The sequence below is a fragment of the Lepisma saccharinum genome, chromosome 2, assembly GCF_977018435.1.
Source record: "Lepisma saccharinum chromosome 2, izLepSacc3.1, whole genome shotgun sequence".
NCBI lineage: Eukaryota > Metazoa > Arthropoda > Insecta > Zygentoma > Lepismatidae > Lepisma > Lepisma saccharinum.
The window spans coordinates 158,609,299-158,629,156 of NC_139230.1; the positions used below are offsets into that span (position 1 = coordinate 158,609,299).

Below are 19,858 nucleotides of genomic sequence, written 5' to 3' on the forward strand. Positions count from 1 at the left end.
AATTGACAAAGTGGCATTTCGTGCAGGGTTTGATAATGTTGACGATAATATCAACACGAACAGGTTGTGTAATATTAAAGGTCAAAGATCATTGTATGTACTAAATTTCGCTTGCGATTTGTTCAGCCGCCATATTCCTGTAACAAACTTACCACTCCAAAAGATAAGCTACCTAGAGCAATAAAAGTATGCCGAAGTTTAACCCGGTTTATGGACAGTAGTTGGGTGCTCATAAATTTCGTGAGGCTTGTATCTATACTAGTCGATGCTTTATATACGTATTATCCGCTTTTCATGTATCAAACGTGTTCCTTTTTGGAAAACTGAAGGAAACTGAGTTAATATCCCCCACAATTTCCTTTAGGCATGCCACACGAACAGATAGGCTAAGATCATCCTGGTGGTGATATTCTTTTGACATTTATATTGTCTCGCTTTTCTTCCGCTTTCTTCTCTAATCGTGGCTATGACTATGATTAGATCATAGTGATGAAAGGATTCTCGCAAATCCAAATCAGGACTCGAACGTGAAACCTACGGTGTCGTCGATATTGTGAATCGACGGCTCAACGTGCTCTTTCACCAACGCACATACTGCTAGGAATACCAATAGTAACAAATGAAGGATGGAGTGGAATGATGATTCCTCAGGGCTTCCTCGATGGTGTAGTGGTAACGTAGTCACGTTGTAATCAGGAGATACCGGGTTTCATACCCGGTGGAGGTGCATAATGGTTCGGATTCCACTCTAAACTGTATATCCAGTTCCGATTAGCCTATCTGTGTATAAAGTAAACGTATTATAATGAATTATAACATAACAAAAGCACTAGTCCGTTTAGTTTATTGATTTTGTTCCCTTGTATATTTCGTTGCATCTTTCTGCGTAAATAAAAAACACCATATACTTGAATTCACCAAGAAAGGATTGTTTGACAACTGCTACAGACAACCACTTTAATTGCGGGGACTATACATTCTATCTACATACATCGCAACATGTGAGAAACTTCGTAAGAGAAAAAAAAAGGAAACTAATAGTCAAAAAGCTCTGTGTTCAACCTAATGTTATTGACTTGCAATTTTTAAACCAGTATTTGCATCATGTTTTCAACACTTACCTTCTCTTTCACAGCTCGTGTGCCCCAGCCACCATTTAGCTCATTAGTGGCTGGGCTAATCAAAACGGTGGCCTCGTCATTGTTGTTTTCAGTAAGCTGCTCTTGTTACATCCCACCACACTTCCACTCCCTGGAAAAGAAGAATAAGGATGTAAGAACATGGCAATTCTCGAACGCATTATTATGCACTTTCACGGAAGTGGATTGCAGAAAGAACCTACTTTAATAGAGCTCAAGTCTCTATGTACTGTAGTACCTAAATAAAGAGTATTATGTAATAATGTATTTTTATTAACTTTAAGAACATATTAGTATCGCCGATGTTGAAATTTGTCACGCAAGTTCATAAAAGTAGAAAAATCGTAAATTGTACACGCACTCTTCTGTATGATTTATATTTTGCATATTACTATGCTTCAATTATGTGGCGGGTGTTCATTTGTTGTGTTGCATATAATTTCCTATTATTTTCGCTAAATCAGAGCTTCCACAATAGCGTACTGGCTAACGCTGTTGTCTTGTAAACAAGGGGACCCAGGTTCGATTCAAAGTGTTTCGGATGCCACTATGAGCTTTAGGCATAGTGCCGGTTAACCTACCTGTAAACAAAGTTGACAAAGTAAACTTTTCTTTCGATCAAACATAATTCGAAACTTAAAAAAACGTGTGAATTCCAAGATCGAAAGGATTTATTTTCTTAGCTCAAAAAATATCACCTTATGTATGAAAATGAGTTGCGTAAATTAGTTCCGTATTAGGGCGTGTGAAGGCAGTTGTACCATAAAGGTAAAGTTTGATACGTCAAACATAGGCGCACCAACAAAATTTTTAAGGGGGGGGGGGGCGTCAACTACTGAAAAATCATTTTGAGCACAATTTGGAATAGAAAATTGGAGTGTAGTAATTATATTACAGTAATAGATACAGTAAAACGAAGTTCAAAATGAAGAGTTCTGACCTCCGTAACTCCCCCCTCCCCTTCCATGACATCCAAGAGACTCAAAACTGTAACATTGACAATAAAAACAAACGTTGAATTTGGATTATACCGTAAGTTCCACGGATCAGAATCAGGATCCGAAAGTCTCTGTTCCAAGGGTACGGAAATTTTGTTCAAAAATAAATATGGCACACTTTCTTCATTTGTACCAATTATAAATGTAGAAAATTAAAATAGTTAATAAAAACACAAACGAAAATTCAAAAATAAATTAGTGGAACCATAATGGACCTACTTGATGTGAATTTAAAACACTGGAATTTCAATATGCTCTGTCATTTTTACAATCTCGATAAGAAACAGGAATCGAAAGTACCTTTCGACGTTATGGCGAAGTCTTGTAAGTCTCCGTGGCATATTGGTTAGCGCATAAGCTAAGAAACAACTTCGAATCATAGGTAAGGTATTAAGGTTTCACCGTACTTGTTCCCCACATATTTTGTGAATTCATCTGATCATTGCGATGAACCTGTGGAAATTTATATAAAAATATTAAAAAGTGGTAAAATCACTTTGTACGAGGTTTGGTATCCTGAATTCATTTTCCTCTTTTCTGATTGACACAAACTCGAACCGACTGTCAATTCTCTTCCCTCTGCATTACAAATTGCAATTTTCATTTGTTCAGCCGAAAATCAAAACCACTTCGAAATAGATCCATGTGTAACAAAGATTGATAAATCATGCCCAGAACTTTTCCTGTAAAGTTCTAAATCGAGTTTGTTCAGATCACACATTGCCTCTGCGTGTCCTTAGTCAAGGATCTCCGCTCTTTATTACTGGCACTTACTGGTTGGGTTGCGTGATTTCTTATTGTGTAATCCGTCTGCCAGCGGCTTCACTTACGCCATATCATCTGTACATATTGCAGAACTAGTCCTGAATGGCAGTGTGTTACGACACTAGGGGCCCTAGGTTCGAATCCCGGCCTGGGCATGGGTGTTATTTCTGAGTGTCTCCATCAATTGTATCGCATCATCACTCATCCTCATCTTCGCGATTAGCCAAAAAGCGGCCGAGAAGCGAAACTAACCCAATCAATCAATATGGCGGAACTACAAACAAGACACTATTTTCAGCCAGCGAGTGTCCACGTATGCAAATTTCCATTAACAAAGAATACCTCTTCTACATTACATAGATTAACAAGAAATAAGGTGTAAAGGGCCAAACTGTCATAATTTCTTAGCGAAAGAGTAGTGAACGTGAAATCGTGGATATATATACCTCAACTTGAAGGAACATAATATTATAATATAATCAACTGCTTTAAAATAACTAAAATGTTTTAAAAAATCGAATCAAGAGCGGTTCTGTGTTAATAGTGATGGTGAAGGTGGTTAATGGCATGTTTAACTGAACAACATGGCCTGAGATTCAAACCCGCCACCTCTGACTTAACTGTTAATGTGGGCCTCCCCGAGGGCGTAGTGGTAACGTCGTAGCCTTGTAATCAAGGTGTCCCGGGTTCGATACCCGGTGGAGGCACATGAGATTCGGATCCCACTTTAAACTGTAGTTCCAGTCCCGATTAGCCAGTCTGTGCATAAAGTAGACTTGAAACAAACAAACAAAAAAAAAAACAACTAAACCTTAACCGTTAACGTAGCGCACATACAGAGTCGGCAACCAGAGCTTAGAAACTGAGCATAACATGGTCCAGGGTTACATTCCATCTGGGTACACATTTCAAGTCCAGTCCAAATTAACGTCGACAAAGTAAATTTACATTTTAGTTTCCCAAGTCTAAAATAAACGCGACCAATAGGATTTGTTTGTCTGATCATTAACGAGCAGAATAGATGCGTCAGCACTGAAGCTATTTGCTCCCCTCTCTCCATTTAAGGTGACATTAGCTCCTCAGCAGCAAACCCACATTACTTTAAAGGAAATGAACTAACTAAAATAATGAATATCTTTGAGATGAACTCCTTAATAATGAGAAATTAAAAGGCAGCTAAAAATTAAAATCAGTACCCTACTGATAAGAGATAAAAAAAACCATCCAAGAACGCCACCGGTAAAGGCGGGGCACTCCGCACAAAGATGGACAACACACAACCCCACAAAGCATTTACTGATGTCTACGTCTTATCTAGAATTCGTAGTTACGGCCATTTACTTCCCAGCGAGCTATACTGAACACTCCGCTACGGAGCCTGGCAATAGAGTGGACTTAAAACTCTTCGACTTACTGACAAAAAAAAATATTCGAAATTACTTCAAATATTAAACGCTATATTTCTGTTTTCTTTTATGCACCATACAGCAACAGATTGATTGATTGAGTTAACTTTACTTCGCTTCTGCCACTTTTGGCTAATCGCGAAAATCAGGATGAGTAATGATATGATGAAATTGATGAAGGGACACTCACAAACACCCACGCTCAGGCCGGGATTCGACCCCGGGACCCCTGGCGGTGTAGCGCGCTGTGCTAACCACTCTGCCACGGAGGCCGGCATACAGCAATAGAGAATATATTTAAGTTAAATTGAAGTAGTTAAAATTAATGTTATCCTTTTGGTTTGCTACAATATTTGAAATGTGTAATATTTTGGGCAATTTTCTTTTTGTTTTTCCTTATTTCACGTCGCTGTTATACCAATTTTAGCTAACTGCGACGAGGATGAATTAGATTAAATTGATGAAGGGGCACCATTGAACTGTATATTAAACTGGAATGCTTGCCGCAATGCTGATTAGCTACGGAAAGTGAAGCCACTTTTGCGATTAGTTCCTCCTGTCCAAGTGGGAAGAAAACTCAATTGTCCTATAGTTGTGGGTCCCAGGTTTGATACTCGGTGGAGGCACATAGTGGTTCCGATCCCAATTTGAACTGTAGGTCCAGTCCCGATTAGCCTTTCTGTGCATAAAGTGGACTTAAAACACCAAATCAATCAATCTCCTATAGTTGCCATGCATTTCATCACCTTTTTGCATTCCTCTAAAGCAAAATCAAATATGATATAGTCATACTTGTGCATTCAAAACTAAAATTAGATGTCTGCTTAGGAGTTTTCTATCCGAATCAATCATGCCATAGATTATTTCAAGTAATTTATGCACTACTGGAAGTGCTTAGCATGTCTCTTTGAATATACTGATGTTTCAAATGTTCATCAATATCAGTTCCTTGCTTGGAAGCTACTCGTGTAATGTGGGTCAGTATCGGATATGGATCACTCAAAATAAATAAATAAATTCATGGAGGAAATTACAGGAAAGAAGAAGACATTTTTGTACCTTTCAATCTTTACGTTGTGTTTTCCCTCCTTAAGCTAATCGATACGAAGAGAATGAATGATTATATGAAATCGATAAAGATACAGTAAGGACTTGAACCCTGAAACTGTGGTGGTGAGATCGAAGTCGACCGCTCAACGCCTTCGTAAGTAGAATTGCGAAGCAAAATTAATGATAAAGTATAGTTTTGGGGGTTCGATAAACCTGGAGAAATGCATGGTGCAGTTGTGGATGCTTCTCACTTCTGAGTTGTAACGATTACACTGAAAGTTAATGGAACTGTTACGACCCAGAAATTTCCCGTGACTGCACAGAGGTGAAAAAAGAAATAGTAAAACCCAGCATGAATGACTTGGGACCCTTGGGACATTGCAGAGGTTTGAAAACGAAAGGTATGCTCGGAAAAAAAAGAAGAAAGATTGATCTTACTGTTGGAATTTTTCTCTTCATGTTTGAAGGTATAGTTTTATTCCAGATATGTAGTTAGCATGTGGGGCTCGGAGAAAATATTTGTGCTCTCTTTCGGTAATATATTTTATTAATATGTTCATAGTGAGAACATTTTTACAAGAGCCACATCAAGTTCACACTTCTAAAAAAGTTAGGCAATATAGCTAATGCTTTGCCACCTTGTAAACAAGGTGTCCTCGGTTCTATATCCGTTGGAGGCACATAATAGTTCGGATTCCACTTCAAACTGTAGAGCCAGTTCCGATTACCCTATCTGTGCATAAAGGGGAGAGAGAACAAAGCTCAACTCAGTTTATAAGGTAATGCCTTCAAAACTTATTTGCTAGTTTTGAAGAAGCTAATTTATGAATAATTCACACAAATTCGTTCATTTAATTTATAGTAATACGTAATGCCACTAGGAAAATCCATCATCTACGGCTTATTCTTCCTTTATGGCATGGCTCGACTAGTCGAGAGAATCGCTTCACTTTTGCGCCTTAAAGCGGTCGTTTCAGCTATCTATACAGTTCAATGGCAGCTGCGGAATCCTCAATATTAATCAATTTTTACTAAGAAGCTCAAATAAATATAGTGATGCCGTTACTTTATTCTTAATCTCATTGTGTTTGAATTTGATCTTCCACAGCTCAAACGAACGCCATGGCTGGGAGTCGAACCCGGAACTTTCGGATCGTGAGTCGACAGCTCGAAGCGTTCAACCCCATCAACACGCTTCAATGTTTGAACGTGATGATATTGATTGGTTCTCGGGTCGGAATTCGGAATAAACTATTCTTCGAGATTGTGCATTTCATCCCTTTGTTTATCGCTCTCATCGTTGCGAATAAAATAGAAAGGCGACGCAAAATAACCACAATACAATAAAGCGTAATGTAAATGAAATTGTCAATTATCCAATTATCTGAAATCAATAAATATTCCACGTGACCAATATGCGAATTAACATTTTGCTGTAGGGGATGCCATTCACGGCTGATTTGAGATGTGAACATTTGCAAGGAAATCTGCTCCCTTTGTTGGCGGGAGCATATTATTTTTATAAATTTGAAAAATATTAAAAATATAAAAGCTACATAAAAAATATATTTACCCCGACAAAAATGTATTGTCATTCACTGTTCCACAATGGATTTTACTGAATTTTCATTCTGGTCGCGTTTTATCATTCCATTAAAATATTAGTATTAAAAAAAAACGTTTAAAATTAACTTACATTTGAATTTGAAGTGTTATTTATTTATTTATTCTCACGTCCGAGCTGGCTGGTTGTACGCACTACATATATATTTTATAAAGTTGTGAAATACATTCTTTGAATAATAATGATAGAAAGGAATTTAAAGATACAGTTTTATTACACGTCTGGGAGGGAATTTTATATTAATTACAAAATCCAAGTTTGACTTACTGTCCCGAGACTCTCGTCTCGTTTGAAACAATGGTAAACAAGTTTGACTAGTTCACATAAGCCAAAAGTGATTTATCACGTGCCTCATACATACCAAACAGATTATTTATAGATATAACATATATTTTGCTCACTGTAATAACAAAAATAATTTATTAGTGGCAACTGCGAACCTGTGAAACGTGGTTGAATACGTTCAGAATAAAATTCCCTTATTGGAGGGTTCGTAGCATTGAAACGAGGAGTCAATTACTTCTAGATGCTGTAAAAGTTTGTGCGCTGGTACATACATGTTGTATGCCCTATATATTTCAAGACAAGAGAAGAGGCTGAGGCTTGCCTTTCGAAACCGAGATTAGAACAAGACGGGTGTTATAAATCAAGACGAGAAACAGCCAGCCGGTCTCCACGATAAGTGACCAACGTAACGCACTAAGAAGACAAAGTTCCCATGTACAAGTTTGAGTTTTCGTTTAAAGTGGGATCCAGTTAACGAACGCGAAAGAGTTCCGCTTCGTAAAATTATTGAAATCAAGGCACTCTTATTTCACAAAACCTGTCCTATTCTATTTCGTTGTTGATATTGTGTTTGTCCACAAATTAAATGACACGCGCAATTGCGTTAAGAACTGCAGCACAGATAATTTTCATCTCAATCAATAATATTGTGCATTCATTTGCCAACCCCTTTGACAAATATATTATAGTAAATTTTGTGGCCACTCCCCCCCCCGCCCCGTTACCTTCTCCCACGTTCGCATCAAAGCAAGGTATTTCATTAGCACACTGGATATCACATTCGTAATTTCTGTTTTCAGCGTCGATTTTCTTTCACTTCTTGCCAATCGTGAAGATAAGGATGAGTGATGATCAGATGAAACTTATGAAAGGACACTCACAAAGAACACAAATCCTCAGACCGGAACTCGAACCCGGAACTTGGGTGGCGGGATCAAAAGTAGACCACTTCAAGCGCTTGGCCACCGTGTCCGCTGGATATCACCTATGTTGTTTAATTATAATCGATACAGTTTTCATATGATTCCATATCATTTCGCCTTCCTCTTTTCTAGAACTAGTCCTATTATTGTTTCATCAAGTAACTTGCATATTTTCAGTTGTTACGAAAAACTGATGTTGTGTTACGGTATTATTGAAAAACACTTCGAAATTTCTAAAACTTACATAAAATATTTGCATGTAAATGAGATATTCAGAGTAGTATGACGACCTTCGTTTTGGTTTGGCGCGAAAATAAGCATACGTAGTTATCATATTGTTCCAATTTGTTGTTTTACGGAGCTTTCTTGCTTCTTCGGTGGCCGAATGAGTTGGGTAACAAACAATAAATTCAAATTTGGTTGCTTGCCATCTCTACCTTTTGAATGATGAAATAGTGATGGGAGCAACAGCAATGATACACCCCTGCCTGACTAGGGTTCGAACCTTGGATCTCCGATATGGACTTCGGCAGGATTTTTTTCCGGGGGACGGAAGCAAGGTATTTTTCTCCGGGGGAGAGGGGCATACGAGACGCATTTTCCCACATCATGGTGGTGTCCTTTCAAAAAGCATTCTTTCAATTTGAAGTTATCATGATCCTGCAAAGAATTTTCAATAATTAACGTATATTACTGTGACAATTGAAATTATGTGTGAAGCATGTAAATTTTTGGTTGACTGATTTTTCAGAGGGGCGTGGCCTCCCTTGCCCCCTTCCGGACGTCCATGATCTCTGGCCTCGTAGCAAGCAAGGCTAGTAAGGAGGCCGTAAAGTTATTGCATTTAGACAACCCGGTATGGTAAACCATCCCCTTGCTTTTTACCGTTATTTGGGTTGTCTGTTTTCCACCTTGTTGCTAAGATGATGAAAGGCGACCAATGCTGCATATCGACGGAATAAAGCCGCTAGGCACTTTCTTACACATAAAAAGGACTTGGGGCAGATTCCATAATCAGGCCATACCGAGAACCGCCGCCGACCAAATAGCTCGTTGCCGCCGACGTGCTCGCAAACTGCACACCACTTTCTCAAAATCTAACGGTGATCCGCTGCACACGAAGAGGGTGAACACAGGTAGCTGGAATCATGGCAACACTGCCTTCGACGTACAATGACCGGAGGATGAGGAGCCTTCCTACTCTCTCCCTGGGTGTCTCTCTCTCTCTCTTGACGCATCGCTCCGCTGCCTCTTCTCCTGCCCCGACTGACCACGCTGGTTTCACGCACAGACAACACAGACAAACTTGTTTCTCCAGTATCGCCTGCGTTCCTCCTCTACACCTGCATTGCAAACGTGGAACAGGGTTGCCAACTCTACCGACAATTAACTAAATCTGGAGGATTTGTAAAAATACACCAAGTTTTTTTCCGTTCGCCGGGGGAAAAAAAGGACGGCATGCGTTGTAATATTCTAAAGGAATGTAAGGGAATGTCAACCCCTCTCCCTGGACTGCATTTAGCAGACGAAGGTGTGTCTACCAAATAATAAAATAAAAAATCTCTACTTCATTCAATGACCTTTTCTTGACCTTTTTCTTAAAATTTGTTTATACGACCCCTGCTTAGGTAAAGTTGGAAATTAGCAACTAAGAAAATAAATATTTATTTAATGAAAAAAAAAAACCTACCAAAAGGCCAGTTAAGACGAAAACTGAAGTTGTATTTAACACGAGAATTAGACTTGCTTTATCTACATGCATTCTGGACTACATTTGGCAGACTAGCAAGGTTCTGGTATCTGAACTTGCAGCCAATATAATCTTATGTGGGGCTCGTGTTGTCGTCCCTATATATTTGTGATTGTCCCTTCATCCATCTTATCTAACCGCCAAAGTGCGAACTCCTGGGGGGACGGGAGGGATTCCTCCCCCACCAACAATCTTTGCTTCGAAAATCTCCCCCATCAAAAATGTCCGGGTGGAGAGTTTCTGTTATAACAACAAAAGATCAACAATCAGTTTTGACTTCAAATATACTTTACTAAGGATAATATTGAAAATATATAGCTACTATCTCTTTCAACAGATCATTAAGAGATCTACACCAATAGAAATCAATACATGCACAATAAAAGTAAAATACTAATGCAAGACAAATATAAGTATCCAATCTAATTGCTTTATATTAATAGAAAGCAAATACTAAACAAAAACTATTTCAACTATTACATAATAAAACTATTTCAACCATTTGATAATTTAATGATATATCTAACCAGTTAGTAAAATAATATATGTATGTATATATTTTGTGTGTGTGTGTGTGTGTGTGTGTGTGTGTGTGTGTGTGTGTATGTAAGTATGCATGCGCGCGCGCGTGTGTGTAGATTAAGACCTTTCTCTCCCCCACCGGTTTTCAATGACTTCGCACCCTGCTAACCACCACTAAATCTCATCTTCGCAATTAGCCAAAAGGGGCAGAAAAGTGAAGTAAAATGAACTAAATCAACCAATCAGTTGAAAAGGATATTAGATCCAGTTGACGAAAACTAAACATCCTGGGTAAATATTTTATGCATATTATTATAAGTAGTAATGAAACTGGCATAAATCTTCTTTGGTAGATTCATTCGAAGTCCAAACGTAATCCTTGCCTTCCAATAATTTCGGAGGACATAAATAGCACTCGATTTATCAACAAGTATATATTTATTATTTTAGTTATATTATTATTTCATTCAGCCGGCCCCTCGTGGCGAAGTGGTTAGCACATCGCGCTACGACGCCAGGGGTCCCGGGTTCGAATCCCGGCCTGGACATGGATGTTTGTGAGTGTCCATTCATCAATTTCATCATATCACTCATCCCCATCTTCGCAAATTAGCCAAAAGTGGCACAAAAGCGAAGTAAAATAAAGCAAATCAACATTGCTCCTCAAATCAACATATTATTTCATTCTTTTCATTATTAGTATTTTTTATTACTTAGTACTTAGTAAGTCTTTCGGGGGGTCAGGACCCCCTGGGCATCCTTAAATACGTCCTTGCTTGTCACTATTCATCCTTATCTTCAACACTGACCAAAAGTAGCATAAAAACGAAGTAAAATCAATCAATTAATCATTAATATGTAAAAATACACTAAGTTGCTGACCAAGGAAGTTTATTAAGATGTAAAAACACGTAACGTTTAAACCCTGTATCAACCCTGCCTTGGTCAGCAACTTAAGTGTTTTTTAATATGGAAACAAGGCTCAATTATATTACAATTAATATGTACTAAAAATAACGACTGAACAAAAGGCCAGTCCTGTTATAGTTTCCGGTTGCTGTCTCACAAGTGCTTCGAAAAAGGAAAAAGGCCTCTTCGATGGTTTTCGCCTTGTAACCAAGCGGTGCCGGATTCGATGCCCCGTGGAGGCACATAGTGGTTGGGATCCCACTTTAAACTGTAGGCCTAGCTCCGGTTAGCCTATCTGCGCATAAAGCAGACTCAGCACAAACTTTTAAAGGGTAAGAAGATAACATCAAAATCCATTGGAGCCCATTTTCCCCACTCACTGCCGGGAGCTGTGACTGGTCGAGAACAAACACGTCCTGTCAGTAAGTGGATGGATTGGAAGCATTTACACGATGCCTCCTGGAAGACTTTGCCAGATGTCAAATAATCACCCAGTGACTGGAAATATTTGTACCTTTCTGAGAAACAGATAAACTTAGTGGTTTAACAAATCCGTCGGATTTAGTTTGTTTACAATGTGCGTAATTTGACCGAGTACTTGAAATGTATATTAAATGAGAATATACATACGTATACATCAGATCGCTATTTATTTACAATATAAGGTATTTTTTTAAAATTAAATTACATCATTAACCTGATAATCTTTCCTGATACTGAATTCAATGTCACGGTATTTAGGAATAAAACATCCCACATAATATTGCACCAAGAATAAATTATTTCGTTGTATTCTATAAACTAAATTCCATCATGTTTTCAAACATGTAAGATGCAACCACATTTCATATTGGACTATCACGCTTATGACATACAATATGATGTCAGGTGCGAAAATTACTCTAATAACGAACGTAATGCTGTTTCGCAATAGACAAATAGTTCAATCAATTCATTTGCCCCAAAACTCACTCTGCAGCAAGCCAATATATTTACTGTTCACCTATGTGTTACGTGGCACTCTGAGAAAATGCGACTGTGTTCCCAAGTATACTGTACTGTGTAGGTCACTATTTTTCAGAAAAGACCTGTCTCACGAAAACCGATATGGATGTCTTAATAGACGAAGCTGCTGCACATGCTACTAGAAAAATATCCACATCAAAAACACACTCTTAACCTTCTTAGAATGTTATGGTGCCGGTATATATTTCACGGATTTATTATTCTTGCATGAGCGCTTGGTTTAACACTTTTCTAGTAACTTTCATGAAGAGGTTTGAGAGTATTGCGCAGCCAGAGGTGGCAACACTGCGTGAAAGCCCGCCGACCAAAAGAGACGGGAGCTGGGGAGGTTTACGTGCGTGAATGTGCACTTCCATCACATCACGACACGCACACGATGAACATGACCAATTCATTGTTTGGAATAATACATTAATACCCAGTAATTCGTAACTTTTCAATATGCAAGAAGTACTAGAAATCAAGAACTGCCTCCCATTGGGAAGTTGAATGGCTTCAATTGCATTTTGAAACCATACACAATATTCTAGTGTTAAATTGACTGTACTAATTACACATATTTGACGCAAAAGAAGTGGTATTACTTTAACAAAAATATTTGTTGTACCTTCATAAAACTTCTTTTATATGTATTTTTAAAAATTATGCACCTACGCGGTAACCTCAAAATTGCTGAAATTTGGTAGTAGGATGTTATTTGCACGACTCGGCAAGATGAAATATTTGTACGTCAAAGCGGCAGATATAATGAAGTACAGTCGAGGACACTTCCAGGTTGTAACACCCCCTTCCTCTCCCCTATACTGACGTTTTGTATATATAAAAAAAAAACTGACTAAAATTTTCCCCTGACTTTCAAAGCTTTTTTTAACGAGGTGTGTAGTAGGTAGCAGTGGTTGCGTCGTCGCCTTGTAATCAAGGGGTCCAGGGTTCGATACCCAGAGCAGGCACGGATCCTACTTTAAACTGTAGGTCCAGTCCCGATTAGCCTTACTGTGCATAAAGTTGACTTAAAACACTAACTCAACAACAACAACAGTACCCTAACTGTATGAAATGCAAAAAATGATGATAAACAGTTGTGCTGGACACTTATCTGGTGGATCGAATAGAAAAATCTCACCAAGGATACAATAAAAATACATTTTGAATTGCTTTTTTTCACTTTAAAATTGATTTTATTTTATAATCATGATCATTATTATTATTGTTGTTATTTCCACTATTTCACTCGTCAATAGTCTAACTCCCTTACAAAAATTCTGGCGGCCATGAGAGGGGGTATTACACATAACTTCCTCAAGTGCTTCTCCACATAGATTTCCCCATAGGGAAGATGATCGAACCCTTCTGCTATTACACGCATCAACTTCCCTTCACATTGTCCATCATGAAGGCAAGGGTTGTAGGTGAGCATGCCAAAAGAGGTTGTGCCCACAGTTCGCACAGACATTACCGGGTAAAATTATATGGGTAAAATTACATAACTACACTCTGTCCCATACATCTGTAGAGCAAGCGAACGAAAACAAGTCTCTGGGTAAGTAGCGACTCGAGATGGCTCGACCAAATACACGCGTGAGAGAGAAAGGGAGTGCATCTACCAGCCGTTTGCAGCAACGCGCACTGCTTTGCACCGCCACACACATTCCTGGGACAGATTATATTAGACGTGCTGGTTCTCCAAAATATCGAACTGTGATTGAATACAAGGACTTCCAATGTATGTTTAACTTTATTACTCTCCAACCGCAGAAGACGAGACTAACGCAAAAGGGGGTAGGTAGGTAGAGACATGCACGAGACAACGCTGTAGGTCTCAGCGCAGTATTAATTTGTTTATTGATTTGGTTACTTTTTACTTGGCTTTTCTACCATTTTTTTCCTAATCGCAAAAAGTGTTTTCTTTTGGTGTGCGTTCGGTTGTTTTGTTTATTATCTCTTGCTTTATTGCGTTTGTGATGGCTTTTACAACTTAACTTCCTTTTCTAACGTATTTTGTTGGCGACGTAAATAAGTCTGAAATTTCAATGTTGCAGCAATGGACGATTTCCACGGAACCGGTTTCTCTTATGTGGCCACACCTGTTTTTTCGGGTCACCATTATCGCACAACGCGATACAAACCTTGCATTATGACATCCCCGCGGCATGCTTTTATTGTAATGCTAAATGCCTAAGTTGTTAGGTTGGTTGAGTTGTTAAGTCCACTTTATGCACAGATAGGCTAATCGGCACTGGACCTACAGTTTGAAGTGGGAACCGAACCACTATGGGACTCCACCGGGTATCGAACCCGGGACCCCTTGATCAGGGTGGCCACTCTAGGACCTTGATAAAATTGAAGTATAATTCCCTGATTTCAAGGCGAACTTTCCAAAAATTCAAGGGTACAAACAGATGCTTTCTCTGTTTCAACCTTACGTATTACCGCCTCTCACCGCCCACACATAGACATACACAAATATATTAACAATATAAAGGGTCCGCGTGATTCCAATTTATCAAAAAATTCTAATTTAATTCAATTAAACGGTATATATATTTAATTTAATGTGCAGAGTTTACATTTGACATTTCACATAGTCAGACTCGAAATACATCTACAAACACAAGTCACAAATGTTACGGGATATACTTATCTACGAAAAATTGTTAATTGTATGAGAATTTCACACTCTAATTTACATAATCAATTTCAAGATATCTTGCAAGCAATAATCTTCCGTCTGTCATAGATTGTTCTGCAAAGGACACTAACAAAGCAAACGGAGAATTCTGTTTTATTTTCCAGCCAGCTCTCTTTTCTTTTCCTTCCTCGATAAAAATTAAGGCTCAAATGTGAAAAACTTGCCTCAGGGCTTTAATAAATATGAATAAATTTAATGGAATTGGGATTAATAGAAGTCGCCATTTTTCACGTCTACGGAGAAAAATTCACGTAGAAGTCACGCATAATTCCAGGAATGCAAGGCACTCCGGCGACTAGCCACTCTGTTGATTGATTGATTGATTGATTTGCTTTATTTTATTTCTCTTGTGCCACTTTTGGCTAATTTGCGAAGATGGGGATGAGTGATGATATGATGAAATTGATGAATGGACACTCACAATCATCCATACCCAGGCTGGGATTCGAACCCGGGACCCCTTGATTACAAGGCGACGACTTTACTACATGGCCACCGGGGAAGCCAGGCATGTTAGGTTTGGTTCTCTTTGCATAAATAATGCATTTGCAATCAATCTTTCACGACATAAATTATTCTAACCCGATGTGGAGGCGGAGGTGAGCTGCTTATCATTGCAATTATTCTGTGAAGGAGGGAGGGAGGGGGGGAGAGAGAGAGACACACACAGAGAGAGAGGGAGAGAGGGAGAGAGAGAGAGAGAGAGAGGGAGAGAGAAGTAATTCACTCATTCCAACACTGCATTTCGAAACAGGATCTGTTGTTCTCTCGGTTTACTGGTTTACCACAATTATTTTTCTCGTTTTAATGATAGTGGGAATCAAACCAACGGCGAACCTAGCCACTAGCTGGAATTTGTCCTATTTTATGCTCCTCTGAACTTACTAATTTTCCTTTCTTGTTTAACACTGGCTCTGGGACATGCAGATCAATGAATACCTAAGGCCACTATGGCCAACATCAAGATTGTGTCCTAATTTCGAACAACGCCTAAATCGCCCTAATTACGAACACATGAAAGTGAGAAATAAATCCATGTCCTAATTGCGAACACATGGAAATGAAAAACCTGTTTCCTAAAACAGATAAGAGTAGTGACTATTGTTGGGCGATATATCGTCCAGATGATATATCGCAATATTGAAAAAAATATCGTCCAGACAATATCAACTTGGCGATATATCGTCACGATATTTGGCGATATCGTCACGATATCTGGCGATATATATCGTGGAGCCGATATCACGATACGGAAAAAAAATATTGTATCGTCCGTGACGATATATCGCTATATCAAATTTCCGATATCGTCCTAGTAGTGATGCAGACAGACAGCTGGTTTGACTACTTCTTTGTAAATCCCTCCAAGTTCATTTCACCTTCTGGCTGTCGACGTATGCTTTCATTCGTGTGTTAAACTGTTAAGGTATCGAAAACCCCTTAGTGCGAAAAGAGGTATGGAACTGCTTCAACAGGAGGCACCCGACAAATAATGCAGTGGAGGGATGGAACCACAAAGTCAACAGTAAGCTAGGTAGGCCACATCCAAGAGTGGAAGACCTTATAAAAAGCTTAAAGGCTGAGGCAGAAAAGTCTAATCACATGTTTATTAGGACGGAAATGAACCTGGGTGTACCAATAAAGGCGACGGATTTAATATGCTTAAGAAAATACTGTATCTTTACAAAATGGCAAATATTTTTACATAATTACAACGGGTAAATGTTCAGATTTAAGAATGAAAGATTTTTTTTGGACTCGCAATAACACTTGTCACGCACAATAACGACGTTCTTAACAGACCGGCTAGATTGAGAGTGTGGTGTTTAATGTCTGCTGTCGAACCTGTTTCCTCAAATTTCTTGATCAACTTGCGAACTTACTCTCACTAGGTGCACATTCACGTCCAAAGATTGCACAAAGCTTCGTTACAGTCTCTGCATAACACTCGCCATTCTTGTAATGAGTTCTCACTATCAAAACTCTGGTTCCTTTCTGTAACGCTCCATGTCAACTAAACTGCAACAATCACTGATAAAGATATTGTTAGAACATGTTGCGTAAATCAAACTTGGCATCCTTAAATCAAAGCATTTACCCGTTGTAATGATGCAAAAATATTTGTCATTCTTCTTTAAAAAAGTGTTCTATTCAGCATGTTAAATCCGTCGCTTTTATTGGGACACCCTTTATAAAGCAGCATTGGACGAAAGGACGGCGAGCAGCGAAAACAAGTGAGATTGTTGATATTCCTAAATATTTAAGAGCAGTGCCATGTGTTCTGAAATTTGAAATGTAGGTAAAAGTTAATAACTATATTATTAATTAACAAAGATGAAGGAAAATAAATATGAAAAGGGTCCGTTGTATTACACGGTCTTCTGTAGTGCAAACTTGAGCGGGATTCGAACATGGGACTCTTGTATACCGATCCATACTACAGAGTTATATGTTCTCTTCTCGTAGGACAGACAATATTAAGCTGAGAAGATATGTTCACAAAGTGGGGGAAATAAACTTACAAAAGCCGAATGCAATTTTATATTAATATAGCTAAAGTAAACAGTTTTATTCTATCTGCTTTATTTAACTGGATGCATTTCCCAGCATGCATTGCACGGAGTGACTTATCGTATGTGGTCAAGTGTTGTGGGGAAAGGGTTATAAGCAAAACCATCAACCACTAACTAAATAATGACCAGCACATACAGTACTTCCACCGCAATTTTGTATTTTCATTTCCAGCCAACATTTGCGGTTGTATTTGGGGATAACCATGCGAACACAAATAACTTATTATTAATTGTCGTTATAGATTAGTTCATTGAGCGCTAATAATTATGGAAAATCAGGCTACCCCGATCATTTCACGCACTGAAATATGAATATCGTACGAAATATCAATAAATATGATTGAAGATGAATTAATTGAAAAACGTTTTGCCATTTCACTATGCGTGTTTGCATCAGCAGCCAAGACAAATATATAATTTTAATTTATGTACGGCTGTTATGCTCAAGGGTTCGATACCCGGTGGAGGCATATAGTAGTTCGGAACCCACTTTAAACCGTAGGTCCTGTCTCGATAAGCCTATATGTGCATAAAGTGGACTTTAAAAAAAAACAACGACGACGACTGTTACGCACATTTTTTTCATTTTGTAGCGCTTGTACTAATTGCTACACCGCTTAGGAAGTAGCTGTCCAAATGGTTTGTATTCAACCATGAGACAATTGGTATACGACGTAAAAATACTGTAAATTTGCTGGAGTAAATACTTTTGAAATTTTGGTGGAATGTTCATCATGTGGTTTTGAATTGAATTGAAGTTGTAAGTCCACTTTATGCAAAGAAAGGCTAATCGGGACTGGACCTACAGTTTAAAGTGGGATCCAAACCATTGTGCAATATGCTTTTACCGGGTATCGAACCCTGAACCCCTTGATTACAAGGCGACGAAATTACTAGTAAACCATCGGTGAGGCCCTGTTCATAATACGGGAACACCAAACAAGAATTACCATGTTCCCTGATAGTTATAACAGGATGTGTTGATAATAGTTTCAATTGTTATAATGATAGGGCTCCTACGTAGTCAAATGGTTATTGCTTTCGCTTTGGTGCGAGCAGTTTGTTTCTTAAATTTCGGTGTCAACCCAGCATTGTGAAGACAACTGGGGACTACTTTAAAATGAGAAGTAACGAGCTCCGGTCTCGAAAGCCAGACAACAGCGGCGATGGGACTATGTGCCATGGAGTGGAGTAGTAATGGCGATGCTTTAACTAATAATTACGTACAAATATTCAACAGAATTGAGTAGTCGAGTATGGATAGATTGCAAAGTGGCGGAAAATGGCTAAAATACTTCTCCGAAATTGATGTTGAATAAGAGTTCCTTACGAGTTTCAATACGAAGCGCAACATGACTAAATAATAACTATCAATTGAAAATATTATCCTGCTTATATGCGTTGGTGTATCTAGAAATTGCTTTAAATCGGGGCCCTTATTTCAGTTCTCAAGACCTAATGTATGTCTACAACTTCCATATTGATCGTTTCCTTAGATGATTCTTCCAAAATCGGTTCATCTCATGGTGACTGCAAGGAACCTCTGGACAATGTCAGAAGTAAGGAAAAACACACGTTCAGTTCATGAAAAATATCTATATATTTAGTTCGTTGTAGAGAAGGGTAATTAAATAGTTCAAATGGAATTTCAACCTGTGATCTATTGTATGGGCACGGACATGTCTGGATTGTAACGACACCATAAAGTCAATGGGGATTGTAACAACCCCATTGACTTTAAGGTGTCGTTACAATCCAGAAGTGTCAGTGACTGTACGAAAACTTATCTTTTCTTTGTAGTATTGGGTAATGATATGTTTGTTTTAACTTTTCCAGTACGTTTTCCAACCACGTTCACAATAAAACTGCATGATAATGATCTCTTTTAGGGAATATTTATTTCCTTTAATTCAGAGGAAAGCTAATGATATATTCCATTTTGCAGTTGTCTCCGCATATGAGAGTAAGACTGCGTATGTAATAGAATTGTGTGTATTAAAGAACATTGTATTGATTTCTGGTTTTAAGTCCACTTTATGCACAGTACGGCTAATTGGGACTGGACCTACAGCCACTATGTGCCTCCACCGGGAATCGAACCCGGGACCCCTTGATTGCAAGGCGACGACGCTACCACTGCGCCATCGGGGAGGCACCGGGGAAGAATAAAAGTAAATATTAAATATACAAGAAAAATTG

The 19,858-nt window shown here is 38.5% G+C and overlaps 1 protein-coding gene across 7 annotated transcripts in view; it reads right to left on the bottom strand.

Moving 5' to 3' along the window:
• Positions 1 to 19,858, bottom strand: part of p120ctn (adherens junction protein p120) — a 273,656-nt gene that overhangs the window by 187,769 nt on the left and 66,029 nt on the right. For all 7 annotated transcript variants that reach the window (XM_083117643.1, XM_083117639.1, XM_083117642.1 and 4 more), the window contains exon 2: positions 1,122 to 1,251. The gene's annotated coding sequence lies outside the window, so the exon portion shown is untranslated. The remainder of the gene's footprint in view (positions 1 to 1,121; positions 1,252 to 19,858) is intronic.